At 46.3% G+C, this 16,160-nt stretch overlaps 1 protein-coding gene across 6 annotated transcripts in view; it reads right to left on the reverse strand.

The window, feature by feature from the left end:
* Window positions 1–14,074, reverse strand: part of LRRC8D (leucine rich repeat containing 8 VRAC subunit D) — a 115,417-nt gene extending 101,343 nt beyond the window's left edge. For 2 of the 6 annotated variants that reach the window (XM_019919747.3, XM_019919748.3), the window contains exon 1: window positions 13,485–14,074. The gene's annotated coding sequence lies outside the window, so the exon portion shown is untranslated. Of the gene's footprint in view, window positions 1–12,606; window positions 12,849–13,042; window positions 13,463–13,484 lie in introns of those variants that run through there. The other 4 variants (XM_019919752.3, XM_019919750.3, XM_033863701.2 and 1 more) reach the window with 3 other exon arrangements.
* Window positions 14,075–16,160: the final 2,086 nt, after the last annotated feature.

Here is a 16,160-nt window from a genome sequence, read left to right on the forward strand (position 1 = left end):
TGCTGCAGTCTGGTTGGGGAACCTTTGCTGCACACGTTCTACTCCTTTCTAGACACTGCCACCAGAATCAGTCACATCAGAGACTAAATGATTCCCCTTCTCAAGAACGTTTAATGGAATAACCTTCAAAGGCAATGGAATGGAGTCTAAATTCCTTAGCAGGACACTTGAGACCCTCTGTGATCTGTTCCCAAACTACTTTTCTGCCCTCCTTCCCTCCCACATCCCTCACTCTGTCACAGCACCATTCCCAGAACACATCACACGCTTCTTTTATGTCTTGGGCACTTGCTGCCCCAATGTTCCCTCAGCGCTGCTCAAGTTATTTTTCTCTGTGAAACCTTCTCTGATCTTTCCAATCAAAATCAGTCTCTCCTTCCTCTCAACAAATGTTCAAAAAAATTAGCTCATGCAGGAATTACAGCATATACCGCGTGCTGAGCTGAATTACACCAAACTGCGTAGGTGGTGGTCTCCCCCTGAAAGCAGGGGCATGTAACACACTCATTTTTCATACTGTGAATGAGAGACAGACCTAGGCTCAAAGTTTAGCTCTTCCGGTTACTTACTAGCACTGTAACCCTTGGTAGGTTATTTAAATACTATGAGCCTCAATTTTATAATCTTTGAAATGGGACACACACAAAATGATTCCTACCTTCATGACTAATTTGAGGATAAAACAGGAAAAGTGGCCCAATGCGGACCACCTAAAATGCACCAAAATGACAGCTGTTGTAAATATCATTTATCAATTTTTGTTTCCTATCCTACCAGAATGCATTGCAGACATAGTAAGAGTTCCAGAAGTATTTGCCTCCACTCAAAAACAAACAAACAAACAAAAGCATTTGCTTTCAAAGTAATAAGCAGTGATTTCTTAAAGCCCTTTCTCCTTGCCCGATTTTGTTCTGTTATGAAGGGCATTTCATAATATTTCTATTGAGAAGTCATCTTTCCTTCAAAAATCCTTCAAAAATCAATGTACAAAATTCTAAAGAACAAGCCCTGTCTGTCCCTCCTCCTCCAGCTTGGCTTTCTGCTTTGAACTACAGTAACTGCACTGCCCAGAGAATTGCCCGCTTCACCCTCACAACAAACAGCACTTTGTAGGCAAACTGGAGGCGAGCCCAAAGCAGGAGGGGGCACCAAGGAAAAGGAGTTTGGGCCAGAAACTGAGCGGACACCCACATTATCATCCACACTGTACCACAGGTAAGGAGAGAACAGGAAAGGAAAGCAGCTCAGATCAACGCAAACCTTCCCACCAATTCCCAAGCCTCCAGCTCACCACTCACCCAACGGGAAAGACTCCCGAGGCTCACAGAGCGCACGCGGGTCCCCAGCTGCCTAACACACACGGCCATTGTTGTCAATAAAACATCGTCCTATGTAATAGCTTCTTATCCTCACCAAACCAATCCTATTGCCGTTATCACCCCACCCCCTCCACCAATTACAGGGGATGAAACCCAAGTCGGGAAGTCCAAGGCCACACAGTCAGTAGCGATCAGAAGAGTGCCAGGACTAAACTCAAGTCATCTAAGCTCCAAGCCCTTGGCCCTTCCCACGGACTTTTATGAAGTGTGAAAAGCAATTTTTAAAACTTTCTCAGAAGCTCACCAAATCCACTAGCTGTAAAGGTAAGAGTTTCTGTCCTCTTAAAAACAAATCTGGTGCCAAGAGTGAGGGCTGTCACAGCAAGGAGGCCCCACCTGCAGCCCTTAGAATGATCAGTCCGGTATCTTAGGACAGTGTTCCAGGAAGACCCTTTAGTTTCTGTTCCTAGACGGAAACTGTCTCCTGACAATTCTGTTTGTTCATGTGGTTTGGGGAGGAGGTATTAGGGAAGGAGTATAATTTTCTTTTTTTTAAAATCAAACCCTGCTCCTGAGTTTAAAGCTGAGGTGATATGGAAAGCAAAAAAAGTTTGTACAGCCTATGTGCAATCCTTGTCGTGAGAAGAGTACAAGAGGCCATAACGCAGTCCTCAAAAGCACAGATTCTGAAGCCATGACTGCCTCGGTTCCAATCACAGCTCTGTCGCTTCCAGCTCTGTGGCCTTGAGTCCCCTGGCTGCTCACAGAGATGGGGAAGTGCAGCCAGACAGGGCAACTGGGCCTTGTTGTTCTCTGCTACAAATGGGCTGTTGTGAGGAACACATGACCTAATATATATAAAGTGCTCCAAGCAGTGCCAGGCATGTGTAAGTACTACGCAAGTGTTTCCTATTATTATTTCCAGAATAGATTACTCTCTACAATTGTGTTCTTTTTCAAGTGTATTTTAGAAGGCTGAAGAAGACTTCTTGCACAATTTGTTAATCCATAACGCCCCAAACCAGCACAACGATTATTTACAAATTTCACTTCCTGATAGGATCTTCCAGGATTTCCATCTGTGGACTAGAGTCCCCAGAAGAACAAACAGTGGAATTCGAAGAATCTTCCTCCTTCCCAGCAACAGTGCAAGTAAATCTGTACCCATTCTCTCCATACTACAAAGGGGCTTCCACGCTGAGAAACTAAATAAAACAAAACGAAGAACTTATAGCATTGAACTAACTAACATAGGGGAACATCTGTAAAATTTGCTTTATATTCTGAAAACAACCAAAGCGTTAAAAATGTAAAGTTATACCAGCTGAGAAAGACATGGTTCAGGTCACAGAGGGACGGCAATCCTAAGGACTGGGATAAAACCTGCTGATGAATCAAAAGGTTTATTTCCCAGAAAATGCTGGAATTCCAAGAACAATGTGCTACCCCTGGGATGATTAAGAGAAAAATGGTTTTAAAAATCCCCTCTCAGGCTAAAAGTCTAGACTCAGCTAGTAACAGAGCTGCTAGAGTATCACCTCTCCTCTCCTTCGGAGAGGGCGTATGTACAACAACAGATTAGACTTAAACAATGGAAGGATTTTCCCCAGGACAGCAGATAAAACTAAAGACAGGAGCACTAGAAGGAAGGGTCACAACACAGGTCTGGGGTCATGGCCTGCCCGGGGGCACCCAGCCAGGAAGAGGGGCTAAAACTCAGCCTGCACTGACCTCCAATCAGCGTGCCTGGCGGGGCAGGTGCAGCCCTGCGGCCACTGACTTCACACGAAGGGACCATGGGGGCTACACCAGTGGCACTGAGCACACCAGCCCCCCGCAAGCCAAACAAGCTGGAGTCCAGAGCCATCCGGGAGCGGCGGGGCTATCGCCGCTCAGACAATGCTGTGGTTTACGGGGTGGGGGAAGAGTGCTTGTCTGTACCGTGGAAACGTTTTCAGCTTTCCTGGTTTACTTTGTGACGCCAGCTGTCCTGTCGTCGCCTCTTCCTTTCCTCACTCTATATTCTCCTGACCTAAATCCTTTCTTTTCCTTTTCACTCCAATTCTCCTTTTCAAGAAGCCACCACACAAGTTGACGTAGGAACGGCAAAACAACAGCCCTCTGCCCAACCAGAGCTTCTGCGCTATTTCTGAATATTTATCACATCACAATGTTCCCTTCTCATGTAAGGACTCCTCTTTCATCTCCCTCTCCTCCCTATAACCCCCAAATCAATGTTAAGATATAACGGAGTATTCCTCTTCACCTATCTTCTGGGGGGGACGATCCTTCTTGCCCTCCAAGCGGCTCTGACCCTTTGTTCTCTACCAAGGGGCCCACCTGCCTCCCCCCCACCCCCGCCCCCGTATCTTCTCCTACCTGCTGCATTCCCATACTCCGCGTATTTCTCTCTGAGTCTGTCACTCCTCAGGCAGGACAACCCCTTCAAATGTAACCACTCTGGATGTAACAAACCAAATTTAAAGGGCAGAAATTGTTACCATTACAAGTATGGGGATTTGGGTTTGTTTTGTTCTGCTTTCTGTATGTGTGTGTGTGTTGTGTGTGTTTTGTGTGTGTGTGTGTGTGTGCGTGTGTGTGTGGTACATAAAACGATGACATCATTTTGCTTTGTTTCCACTTTTTAAAAGTGTATTATGCTTTTATTTAAATCATATGCTTCCATTTACCTGGCCACTAAAGGGCTATCTATCTCTAAGGGCCTAAGCTCACAGGCTGTATCCAGCCCACAAAGCTATTTTGTTTGGTCTGCAGGAAGTTCTTTTTAAAACGTCGTGTTAGCCAATCTTTTAAAATCAAGAGATTTTTAAGTAATCCAGATTTCTGGCTTACAGTGAAAAAATCAGAAGATCTGTCAAGACTGGCCCACATTCCCATATGGCAACAGTTGGCTGCTGAACAGATCTGCTCAACAGGCCCCTTTTAGACAGGACCTGCAGTTGCTGGTTCAGCCCAGGTTCACCCCCCCACTCCCTCCTGATCACCCTACCCTGAGGTTGAGTACCAGCTGTCATAAATTATCCCATGTGAGGCCCGCTTCGGGCAGTGTTTGGGATATGCCTGAGACCATAGCTAGCATCTAACTCTCTCTGGTTAGAGCACAAATTACCGATGTAATTATAAAGTTTCTGCTTCGTACAGAATTTTCCAGGTACAAATAATTCATAAAGAAAAGAACTTAGAACTAAACAAAAAGGAAAATGTCCCATAATAGATAAATACTAGAAAAGAACTAAGTTGAAAGAGAAAGCCTCTGGGTGTGTGTGCATGCGTACGTGCGTGCATGTGCGTGCGTGTGTGTAGGAAGGGGATTCATTTGTGCAAGCTGTGTAACACTGCAGACCATTTCCCAATTTGTACTTGGTTATTGGCTAAATGTTAATATGAACAATAGAACCATTAAAGTAGAAACTCTAACAGAGTGAATTCACTCCACTGAAATAATTATATTGGAGCATAATCAATCTATGAACAAGACAGACTACATATCACACAGATATCTGGATATTTCTTGATTCATCATCATTAACTCAGAGGATATGGGTAATGATTACTTGTCTTTAACTGCATATATTTGTGATAGCATTTATTCAGCAAACATTGGGATAAAACACCTTAACAAATATTAGCTACATCTTTATATATTTATGTACAGTAGTGTTGTAGGGTCAGACCTAATTAGGAGGAGGGCACTCAGTGCGTGCTATTACAAGTGGCATTCTATCACCAATATTGATGATAAAAGAGAATAGGGCTAGAAAAAGCACCAAAATAAGTGATTTTACATTACCCTCTCAATTCTAGAATCAACTTTCACTCAAGTGGTTTTACCGACAGGTTGACGTTTTCTAAAACCACTGTGCGCTGATGAGAACTCTGGCCTGGAAGCCTGCAGAGCTGGGTGCCCCTATAGCTCTCCTCAGCTGTGTACCCACGCTTCAGATCTGGTCCGTAAATGAGGAGCATGAACTAGACAAGCTGTAAGGTCTCTTTACACATCAAAATTAGATTCTCTTTCTTTAAAAGAAATATTAATAATATTATAAAATGAATACAAAGAAATCTAAGATAAACGAGAAGAGTGCAGTACATTAAGAGAATGAGTTTTGAAATAAACAAAACTAGCTTCAAATTCCACCTCCACCACTTCGTGATTTTTTTTTTGCAAATCACATAACCTCTCAAGCCTCAGTTACCTCATCTCTAAAGTGGGAATAAGTCCACCTTCCACTCAGGATTGTTTTGCAGATTAAATGAGAATGCATGTAAATTCCAGGGCATAGGTCTGGACAATCTGTAAATGCCTAAGAAATGATCATTGTTATTAGCTATGGGTATTCCATAAATCGCTCAATTACTTCTTGACCAGTTCAGTTTTAAAAAAAAACACTAGTTATATCTGATAATAAACTAATTTTAAAAGCTTATTTCAGTAGGGTGCCATTGCAAGAATCATGGGGGTCATTTTCCAAAGACTTTTAATATTCAAATAATTCTCAGAACTGGCTTGGGAACAAGAGAATTTGACAGACGGCACTTCATTCCCAGTGTGATGGGCATGAATCTGTCCCGTCTCCACTGAGTGAGCTCTGCAGAGGCAGCTTCCTGGTGGCTGACAGCCTTCAGAGAGAACGGCTGCCTTGCACTTCCTTCCTTCTCCCTGCTTTGTAGAATTCATTGCAGTACTGGTGATCTTTTGATGCTGAGATTTAGCAATGGGATTTATGGGTTGCTGGGGAAGTGAAACCTTCTCTGGCAAAGCTCCTATTACCAGCAAGCAGAGAAGGAAAGTAAAAGGTTTTTTAAGGAATTAAATGTTCATGGGATTTCCCTGGTGGTGCGGTGGTTAAGAATCCGCTTGCCAATGCAGGGGACACGGGTTTGAGTCCTGGTCCAGGAAGATCCCACATGCTGCGGAGCAACTAAGCCAGTGCGCCACAACTACTGGGCCTGCGCTCTAGAGCCCGCGAGCCACAACTACTGAGCCCGCGTGCCACAACTACTGAAGCCCACGCGCCTAGAGGCCATGCTCCGCAACAGGAGAAGCCACCGCAATGAGAAGCCCGCACACCACAACAGACCCAACACAGCCAAAAATAAATAAATAAATTAATTAATTTTAAAAAAATGTTCATAATAGAATCTAACATCGATATGTGTGATCCTTCCCCAATAGCAGGTGTCAAGAGGAGGACATGGACATCCTGAACACCTCAGGGAAGTAGTAATTCCCAGACTTTTGATTGATACCACAGACTAGTAAAATTTCAAAAGAAGACTGTTATAAAACTACCAGGTTTTAGGTGACCGAGAAATGATACCAAAAGCAAACCATCACCATCCTTCTATAAAAGGAAAAAAAAAAATTAACCCCTCAAAATAAGAGAGCCCAAGATTTTAAAAAAAAATCCTTTAAATTGAACAAACTTAATACTAAAATTAAACACAAAAAGCCTGCTGCAGTCTTTATTCTTATTTTTCCATAGGCTGGTGTAACTGTCACTATGGATCCACTCTGGAAACGACTGCTCAAGAACGGACTGCAGGTTGAGCCCCTCATGCCATCCAATCCAGGACACAGCATCTCATGGAGGCACCAAGGGCCACACAGTGGACATCTGCTGTCTTGGTCATCATCTTCCAAGGACACAGATGTATCCTTAGAGCTCCTCGTCTTAACTACCAATTGTGGGCCTGTCAGCCACAAATGTTTCAACTTTCTGAAGGTTTTTCCAGTCAATACCAGCCTTTCTGTACAACTATGCAAGATGGTGGTTCTCAGTCTTGGCTGCACACCAGAACCACTTGGGAGCGAAGAGGGCTCTTTTCAAAATGAAACTCCACTCCCAGAGACTCTGACTCAATAGGTATGGGGAAAGGTCTGCACTCATGTAACTTTAAAACCTTCCCCAGGCTGATTGTGATGCCAGCCAGGGCTAAGAAAAACTGGTACCCTATTTTTTTTTTTGCGTTTATCCTGAATTTATATCTTATAAAGCTTTAAGGAATGCACCTCTTCATGCATTCCTTCAGGTGTCAAATACCAATGCAGGGCCTGCCATGTGTGGGGCACTAGGAAATCAGTGGAGCACAAGACAGATACATCCTTGCCTTCACCACACTGACAGAGTACTGGAGCAGGCAGACAAGGAAGCAGGCGATTGAAACAGCACATTCAGGCTTGCTAGGATTAGGGAAACCATCCAGGTTTCCTTTGTCCCTAATCTAGTGGTTTCATGGGCTTCAGAGACATCTCCTCCCAGCTGTCTTCTTCCTGATACTAGAAACTCTAATATTTACATCAGAAAAGCAGATGGGCAAGGCTCTGTCCTCATGGAGCTTCCATTCTGGCAAGACTGTCTACCCTTTCTAGGTACCGTTACGTTGCTCACTCCAGCTCTGGTGTCTTGCCTGAAGTCAGGTGTCCATGCTTTGAACAAAGCACGGTAGAAACTCAATTAAGACTGTGTTTTCTGTTTTGTTGCCAAAATCTTTTGATGAAGCTTAGTATTTCCTGTCCTTTTTAATCTGCAACAACAAGCTGGGACAACACTGTGCAAGTATTTTCTAAGCCCTTTCCTGGATTTTCCCACCAAAACATCATCCTGTGACAGCTCCCTAATTCCCTCCTTAATACCTGACTTCACATTTGCCCACAAAGAAACTCACCTGCAAATCTTCTGATGACTAACATATCCCAGCACAGTTTTCCTGGAGTAAATCCCCATTGCTTAGCTATTTCATAATTCAGAAGAGCTTACTGTCATCTGTAAACCTATAAATTCCATTGGGTACTCCTTTTGGATCAATTATGTAAGTAAGACCTAAGGGACCCCACTGTTTACACACCTCCAAGCAGAGATGTCTTTAGCCTTAGATTTAATTTGTGGTCTTTAAGGGAGGTGGATTCAAATGCCTGCTCTGTCACTACATCAGCTCCACAGGCCTCAATTTCCTCATCTATCTAATTCAAACATTGATCACTCCCATCTGTAAAATTCTCTCCTCCTACTCAAAAATGATACACTGAATCCTCAATCCCAAGGTGACTTCAACTTTGATACAGCCTTTGAAAGTGTAAAAGGACAGTCTCCAAGGGTTTTCAAATATTTCCCTCCTCAAGAAATCTCATAAATTCACAAAAATCCCTTCTTCTCATAGGAATATCCTTCATCTCCAGAGGATACAGACAGGTTTCCCATGTGGGCTAGCACAGAAGTGAGAGCAAGCAGACTGGACCATCTGGACCGGCAACACACCTGCAACGAACTGGGGCACAATGGACGTTCCTAACAAAGAGGTTACACATTTTGGCTATGAGATCTGGAATTTTGTTCTAGCACTCTCTACACTGTTGGATGGCGACCACCTGAATCAAGTAATTTATTTAAATCTAGTTTGCTGGATAGATCTAGAACATTTGGAGAACTTGGCACTAAGTTACCTAGGACTTCTGACCTGTCCGCTTCAAAAGACATCCAAGAATGGTAATTTCCTAATGTCTTCTCAGTGAAGACACGTGAAATCTGATAAGTGCGATATTACACCACCCACAAGCTAAAGCTTAGTACTGGGAGAAAGGCCCATCTCTAATCCCCAACACCCCCCACCTTCCCCAAATGTAAAGCTCTCACTAATGAAGTATTTCAGGCACACTAGCAAAAAAAAAGAAGAAAAAAAAACACTTAGCCTGAGTGGGAACAAACTTTATCCATGGTTTTTGCCAATACCAGTTATTACCCAGTTTACCTCTTCACAAATTTCAAAAGCAACTCGGATTTGGCAAGCTTCAGATTTGCACAGAACATTAGCAATGCTCTTCCAGATGTCTAAACAGAATTACAAAGACCCCAGAGGAGTACCGATTTCAGAAGCTTGCAACAGCCTGAAATAATTTCGAAAGGGCACCTCAGGTGCAAACATTAGCAAGAGCCTAACTCAGTGTAGCTTGGCCATGAACACAAATTTCTCAGACGCCCCTAAACTTGGGGCTAATCAACCCCCGGAATTCACCTCCATCACCCAGCACGCCCAGCTCTCAAACAGGACCAGCAGTGCCAAACAAAGTACTGGGTTTCATGAAGTATTAACATACGTGACTACAAAGCTTTTGACAAAGTCGTCCTCCACTCCTCTCTCATGTGATTACGAGGCAGAACTAAGATTTTAAAATCCCGAAAGGCCTGAAGACTGGACCAAAATAAATAGGATAGAACTGAACAGGGACAAAAACAAACCAAAAACACGTCCATTCAACTTCACACACACACACACACACACACACACACACACACACACACACACACCCACCCACCCACCCACCCACCCAAATCTGCATGATGAATACAGGATGCAGCAGTTCATACAACAAATATCTGGGAGTTCTGACTGTCCAGAATCCTGTACATGAGTCTGTGATGGGCAGTTTTGTAAGCTTAAGCTGCAGAAAGTAGATGCTTGTGCCTTGGTCTCAGGAAATAGCTGTCCTACTGTACTCTTTGTGAACCAGATCAGGTCTCAGTTACCATATTCAATTCCAGTTCGCCATAACTTTCCATGAGAGATGTGGACAAACTGAGAAGACAGAAACCATGTCCCATGCAGGACTGTGAAAAGAATTGGGACTATTTTGCTTTGAGAGAAGTTAGTCAGCTGGAGGGCCAGGAGGGGGACGTCATTCTGTCTTTGCCCATTCGATGGGCTGTCCTGGGGAAGTGGGTAGTTCCAGAGGACAAGAATCAACAGAACAAAGTTTCGGGGAGGCAGTCTTCAGCTCAAATAATAATCATACACACAGTCCAAAGATATGATGACATGTCTTCATAAGTACAGAGGTCCCTGTTCCTGCTGGTGTTTAAACAAGTCTTATACTTGTGGTGCCTCACAAGTATAAGAAATTACTAAAGTAAAGAAGTTGGACCAAGACTTCTCTAAAATACCAATTTCAATTCTGTGATTCTCCACTGACCCAATATTATACTGCCCTGCTAGCTCATCTGCCACGATCTCTCAAAAATGCCTTTTTCTCTGATTAGAATATGCCCAGATCCTAACCACTTCTGGCCTAAGCATAGCACAAGTCTCCTAGATTGGCTTCCCAACCTCAACATCCTTCCTCCCATGTCAAAACCACCTCCTTCGAGGCCTATTCTGAGATGTAACTTCACTTCACAGCAGCCTTTACCTCCCCTGTCTAGGCAGGGTTCCTCAACCATGGCACTGCTGACGTTTCAGAAGGGATAATTCTTTGTCATGGGGGATACCCTGCACATTGCAGGATGTTTAGCAGGCTCCATGGCCTCTACTCACTAGATGTCAGTAGCACCTGCCTCCTAGCTAGGACAAGCAAAAATAAAACCGTGCCCAGATTATTCCCAAATGTCTGCTGGGAGGCAAAGTCACCCCCTGTGGAGACCCACTCTTGAGGCAAATGATTAACACCACTGACTTGTGGTTCAAGTTTTCCACTAACTAGATCCCCTCTACCTCCCTTCATGTTCTCTGCTCCAGCCAGGCAAACCTATTTTTGACCCATGACACACCTCAACGCTTCCCCTAATACGTGCTCCTTCCCTCTTCCCCAACACACACAGCACTCCCGGCTGGCTCCAATCACCCTTTCCTCTCGGTATTCCTTGGCCTCCTAGACAAATGCAATCCCTTGCTTCTGGTGGTGTCCTCACGTGGGCGGTCTTACTTGCCCTCTATTCGTACGTACAAGAATCCTCTTCTTCCTGGTTAAGGCATCACAGCACCCACTCTGGTTCTCTGCTTCTTGCTGGTACTTAATAAATATTGGCTGGCATTTCTCAGAATGTCAACATCAGCTCCAATGATACATGAAAAATATGTGAAATCCCTTACCAACTGCCATTTCAAGTACATATGTAATCATGAGCACAGTTTTGACAAAACTTTGACTTTTTCATAGCTAGTACCAATTCACCTACAGTACTGAGACTGAACCAAGTCCGATCTCCAAAATACAGCTACCAAAATAATTCAGCTATTGGGACCTTACAAACACAGCACACTTTAAAAAAAATTAATCAAAAAAAGTTCTGCTCAATATAAAAATTAAGAAAAAAAAGGTCAAGCTTTGACCAAGTTTTTTAAATTCTGTAAACCTTGGCAGAAAGAAAAGGATACAAATATGGCTCAATACTTTAACTGTTGCATCATACACCATTCCACATGGTCATGAAGAGACTGGAGGGCTGGGTCATGTAAGGACAGTTTCCTCTCCAACCTTGTAATGTGTTAGGTTTTAATCAACAAAGTACACACTCACACACCCTCAATAAAAATGAGACAAATCTAAGATAAAATGTTCAAATATATAAATAAACCATGCCGACTTAAGATTCTGGATTGCTTTTTCCCCAGCTCTATGGATTACCTAATCATTTCATGGGAGGCTCCCTTACTAACCTATAGAGACCAACAACTTCGCCGGAACCCTAGTTTACCTAATTTTCATCTCAGGATCTTTCCTATCTTGTTCTTGTATTTTAACAGGGTTTTAGTCACTTGATGTCGAATACAGGAAAAGAGACAACTCTCACCATGTCCTAGCTGATGGGAGGTGTCTGGTCAGTATTAATGGGCTGTAAAAATAAATGCTGCCTGAAGACCCCATTTACTGGGAATGGTGCAGGGTTCTTCCCACAGGTCTGTACCATGCAGAGGCCCCAGAAGCTCTGGCGGGGAAGGTCTGAATCACTGTCATTCTTGGCACTTGGAAGCGCCCTTCGGTTGCTTATGAAGTAAACAGCCCTAACCAGTACTGCAGACGGGAATTCCCTGCCTGCCTGCCCGCCCAGACTCTTCCAACGTCTGGCACAGAACACATAATAGGTGCTCAATAAATGCAGCCTGTCTAGAATTTTATTATCAAAGCTGCTAAGGAAAGTTTCCATAAGTCAGCTCTCTCTTTACTCCTGAATCTCTCAAAATACGTCCTCAAAGCTTTCCTTGCCCAACACGAAATATTTTTTTCAAAGTCAAAGAGAAAGAAAGGAGGAAATCTGCAAAACAGAAAGAGCCACACAGGAGTCCAAGTGGCTCAAGTTGGGCCCCACAGTCGGCTAAGGACTCCCCGATACCCATTCCCCATCCCCTGCGCCTCCTGAGTGCTCCCACACTCTCACCTTTGCACTATTTCTTTTCTGAAACCCTACGTCCCCACCTTCTGCCACATACACCCCCAACTGCGTATCCAAATGGGGCCGCACACCCCTCCTTTCCCTCTCCAGCAGGAACCTACCTCTCCTCCCCTCGACCTGCGGCAGCTCTTCTTTACCGTGGCTGGCTTTGTAAGAAACCAAAAAAACTCATTTCTTTATCCATAAGGGATACCCCAAATGAAGGGGAGAGAAAGAGGAAGGCCCCTATCAACCCTCCAGTAAGCGGAGGTGATGATTCCCTGAGCAACCACCCCCAAGCCTCCTCCTTGCCAAACCACTGAACGGGATTTGAGCAGAAGTCCGGCTCCCAAGTGCCCACGCTTCCAAACAAGCTAGAAGCGGATTATACCGGTACCCAACCCGGAGATGGCCCGGGGCGAGCTGGGTGCACCTGCGGGCCCCCGGCTCCCTCCCTCTCGCGCTGAGGGCGGGGCGAGCCCTCACTTCCCAGCCCAGCCCACCCGGCGCGGGAAGGAGGCGGAGGGGAAGCGTTTCTGGAGAAGTTGAAGGGCTCACCTTCTGGGCAGTGGGCCAGCGAGGCCAGACACCAAACACCCACCTCCGGGAAGAATCAGTGGAGCCGTAACCGGGTCTCCCCGCCCTTCCGATGGGGCGGAGGGAGGCGAGAGAAGGGAGCGCGCGTGGGGGGAGCCGAAGGGAGGCGGTCGCAGGCACTGTGCTCTCGCGGGGCCCACTCGGCTGCCGCGGCGCCCGCCGCTCAAACTGCCGAAAGCAGAACGATCTTCGGGCCCCAGCGGGCCGAGGCGGGCGCCCGGCCCCGCCCGCCTCCCCCGTCCCCGGGCTCCTGGCCCCCCGGCAGCGAGGTCCCAGCCGCAGCCTCCTCTCGGGCCGCGGCGCCGCGGGGCAGGTCGCCGGCGCCGGGGTGGCGCGCGTCGGCTCCGGCACGGCTCCCACCGGCGCAGCCCCCAGCCCCTGCCCCGGAGAGGCGCGCACCAACCTTGGGGGGCAGCTTGGCCGCCTAGCCCCGGCTTAGGCGGAGGCGGGAGGTGGCGGCATCACCTGCGGCGTGCGGTGGCTGCTCCCGGACGTGCCGGGGCGGCGGAGGCGCGCGGCGCCCAGGACCCTGCTTTCGCGGCCCCGCCCGCGGCTGCCACCTCGAAGCGCGGCGGAGGAGCCGGGGCACCACGGGCGGCGGCAGCGGCGGCGACGAGAGCAGCAGCACATGACTCTGTAGCGGGGGGAATTAAACAAAGCGTAACATGGACTCCGGGCCCGTGCAGGCGCTGCAGCTCCGGGACCAACCGCAGCCAGCGAGCGCCGCGACTGGCTCGGCCGCAGCCAATGGGGCGGGCTCGGGCCTCCATGTGATGGCGAGCTCTCTCCCCCGCCGGCTCTCCCGCGTCTGCCGGAGGTCGGGGCGCTTCCGCCGCCGGGCGTGCTGGCCGGAGGGGCGGCGTGGCGAGTTCGGTGGCCCGGGGTCTGACGCTGGCGGCGGGAGGCTGCTGGACTGCGCGCAGGTGCAGCCGGCGGGGAGGGGCAGCCGCCGTAGCTCGCAGTCGCCCCATCGCTCAGCTGTAAAACGCCCCCCTGGACAGGGCGCGGGGCCCGGCGGCCAGTGTCGCCAGGCGGGCGCGAGGCCACCTCAGGAAGCTTCATCCCCCCTGGGGCTATCCTGTCAACTCAAGCTCTGATAGTAAGACGGGGGTGGGGTGGGGGATGCGGTGAAATGGTGGGGGGAAATTTGAGTAAAAGTCGTTTCGGCGGCTTCCAACCCTACGGTGAACGCGCTTTCCTAGGATTTGGGGCACACACAACTTTATCTTGGCACGAATAGCGTCCCACCCTCATTTGTTCAGTGTCTGCTATTAAACATACAACGAGAGAGTCAGTTCTTGTTTTATTCTGAGTCTACTCCCCCCCCCCCATTCTTTTATGCCAAAAATGTCTTGTATCTGAAGCAGGCAGACGAAAGGTTGTCCTCCGCTAAGAAGTGTTTCCCAACATGATAGTTTTCCCTCTTGTTTTTGTGGTAAGATCAAAGAATATTTGCAGTCTTTTTCGTGGTTGGGGAAACGTAGGGGTCAAGAAATAACGTCAGGAGGGATGTTTGGAATTGTTGGTTTTTAACATGACAAATGGTTCCAGCCCAGTACTTCAATATCTCCTTTCATCTGAATCCACCCGTTTCTGTGAACAATGGGAAATCTCATCTCTCTTCTCCCAAGATCTCTCCATGTCAGTGAATGTTCAGTCAGCATTTACTAAGCATCTAAATGTTGCTCATAAGCGTGCTGCACAAAATGTTACAGGTACTCAGGAAAGTGTGAGTTCAGATTTAATGAGGCAGTAAAGAGAGTGGTTTTCTAGGGTTTCAGGAAAGACTTCAGAGAGAAGGGGGTAGGACTGACCCTTGGAGAGTGAGCACTTGTTCCTCAGGCACTGGAAGTAAAGTAGAGCAGCACTGAGGAGGAGAATGAACAGAGGTCGAGGACACACTCACGGGACAGTCCTAGACTACTCACAAGATGACACTAGATTTCGAGCCCTTTTGACATCCTCTTGCTTTCTCACTTTCCCTGCCCTGTCCCTTGTGCCAGCAGCCTCTCCTGTTCCACACACCCAGCCAAGGAGGTGTGTAGGCAGGAGCTGCGGCAGGTGATCTAATTACAGTACCAGATTCGCTGATCTGGGAGGTTAGAGCTGTTTTCAAACTGTTAACGTCTAGTGGTGTGATGTTTGGATTGAAAACACCTCACTACTATAATTAATTTGGAATGTTTTGCTGTTAGTAAAAACACTGTTCTGTGTTTTGATCTTCCCTGAGTTTTAAACTATGATTCTAGATTTGAGAGAAATGTGATTTCCGGAGTGGGATAACTTGAGAAAAGAAAAAAGTAATACTCAGAAAACAGTCAAATGTAGAGAAAGAGGTACATATTCTTATAAATGAATGCAAATTGGGTAAATCCCTTTGGAGGACAATTTAGCAATTTGGGATGAAATTAATATGTGAGGTTCTTTTGACCAGGCAATTCCACATCTAGGAATTTATACTTTGGACATATGTGTGCAAAAATTATGTATTTCAGAAATATTTACACACATGTAGAAAAATATAAGTACAGGTATGTTTATTACAACATTGTTTATAACAGAGGAAACATATAACGGTGTATAAGTCTAATAACAAAATCCCAGTAGGGAACTGGTTAAGAAAATTTAACTTGTTTTATAAAAATAAGAGGCCTATTTGTACTAACATGAAAGAATGTCCAAAATCTGTAAGTGAAAAAAGCAAGTTGCCGAACAATATGAATAGTATGATCCCATTTTATTTGCATATTTTGTCAAAAATACACATGTTATAAAATGTATGCTTAGAGGAAATCTGGAAGCATATATAACAAGCAGTTAACAGTGGTTATCTCTGGATGTGGGATTACTAGGGCCGTTTGCTTTCCATTACAAATTTCTGTATGTTTGAATTGCTTTTATGTTGAGCACCTATTACTTTGATAATAAGAAAAGTAGTAAAAAGGGGGTCCCCTGGTGGTGCAGTGGTTGAGAGTCTGCCTGCCGATGCAGGGGACGCGGGTTCATGCCCCGGTCCGGGAGGATCCCACATGCCGCGGAGCGGCTGGGCCCGTGAGCCATGGCCGCTGAGTCTGCGCGT

This window comes from Tursiops truncatus, chromosome 1 (assembly GCF_011762595.2).
Source record: "Tursiops truncatus isolate mTurTru1 chromosome 1, mTurTru1.mat.Y, whole genome shotgun sequence".
NCBI lineage: Eukaryota > Metazoa > Chordata > Mammalia > Artiodactyla > Delphinidae > Tursiops > Tursiops truncatus.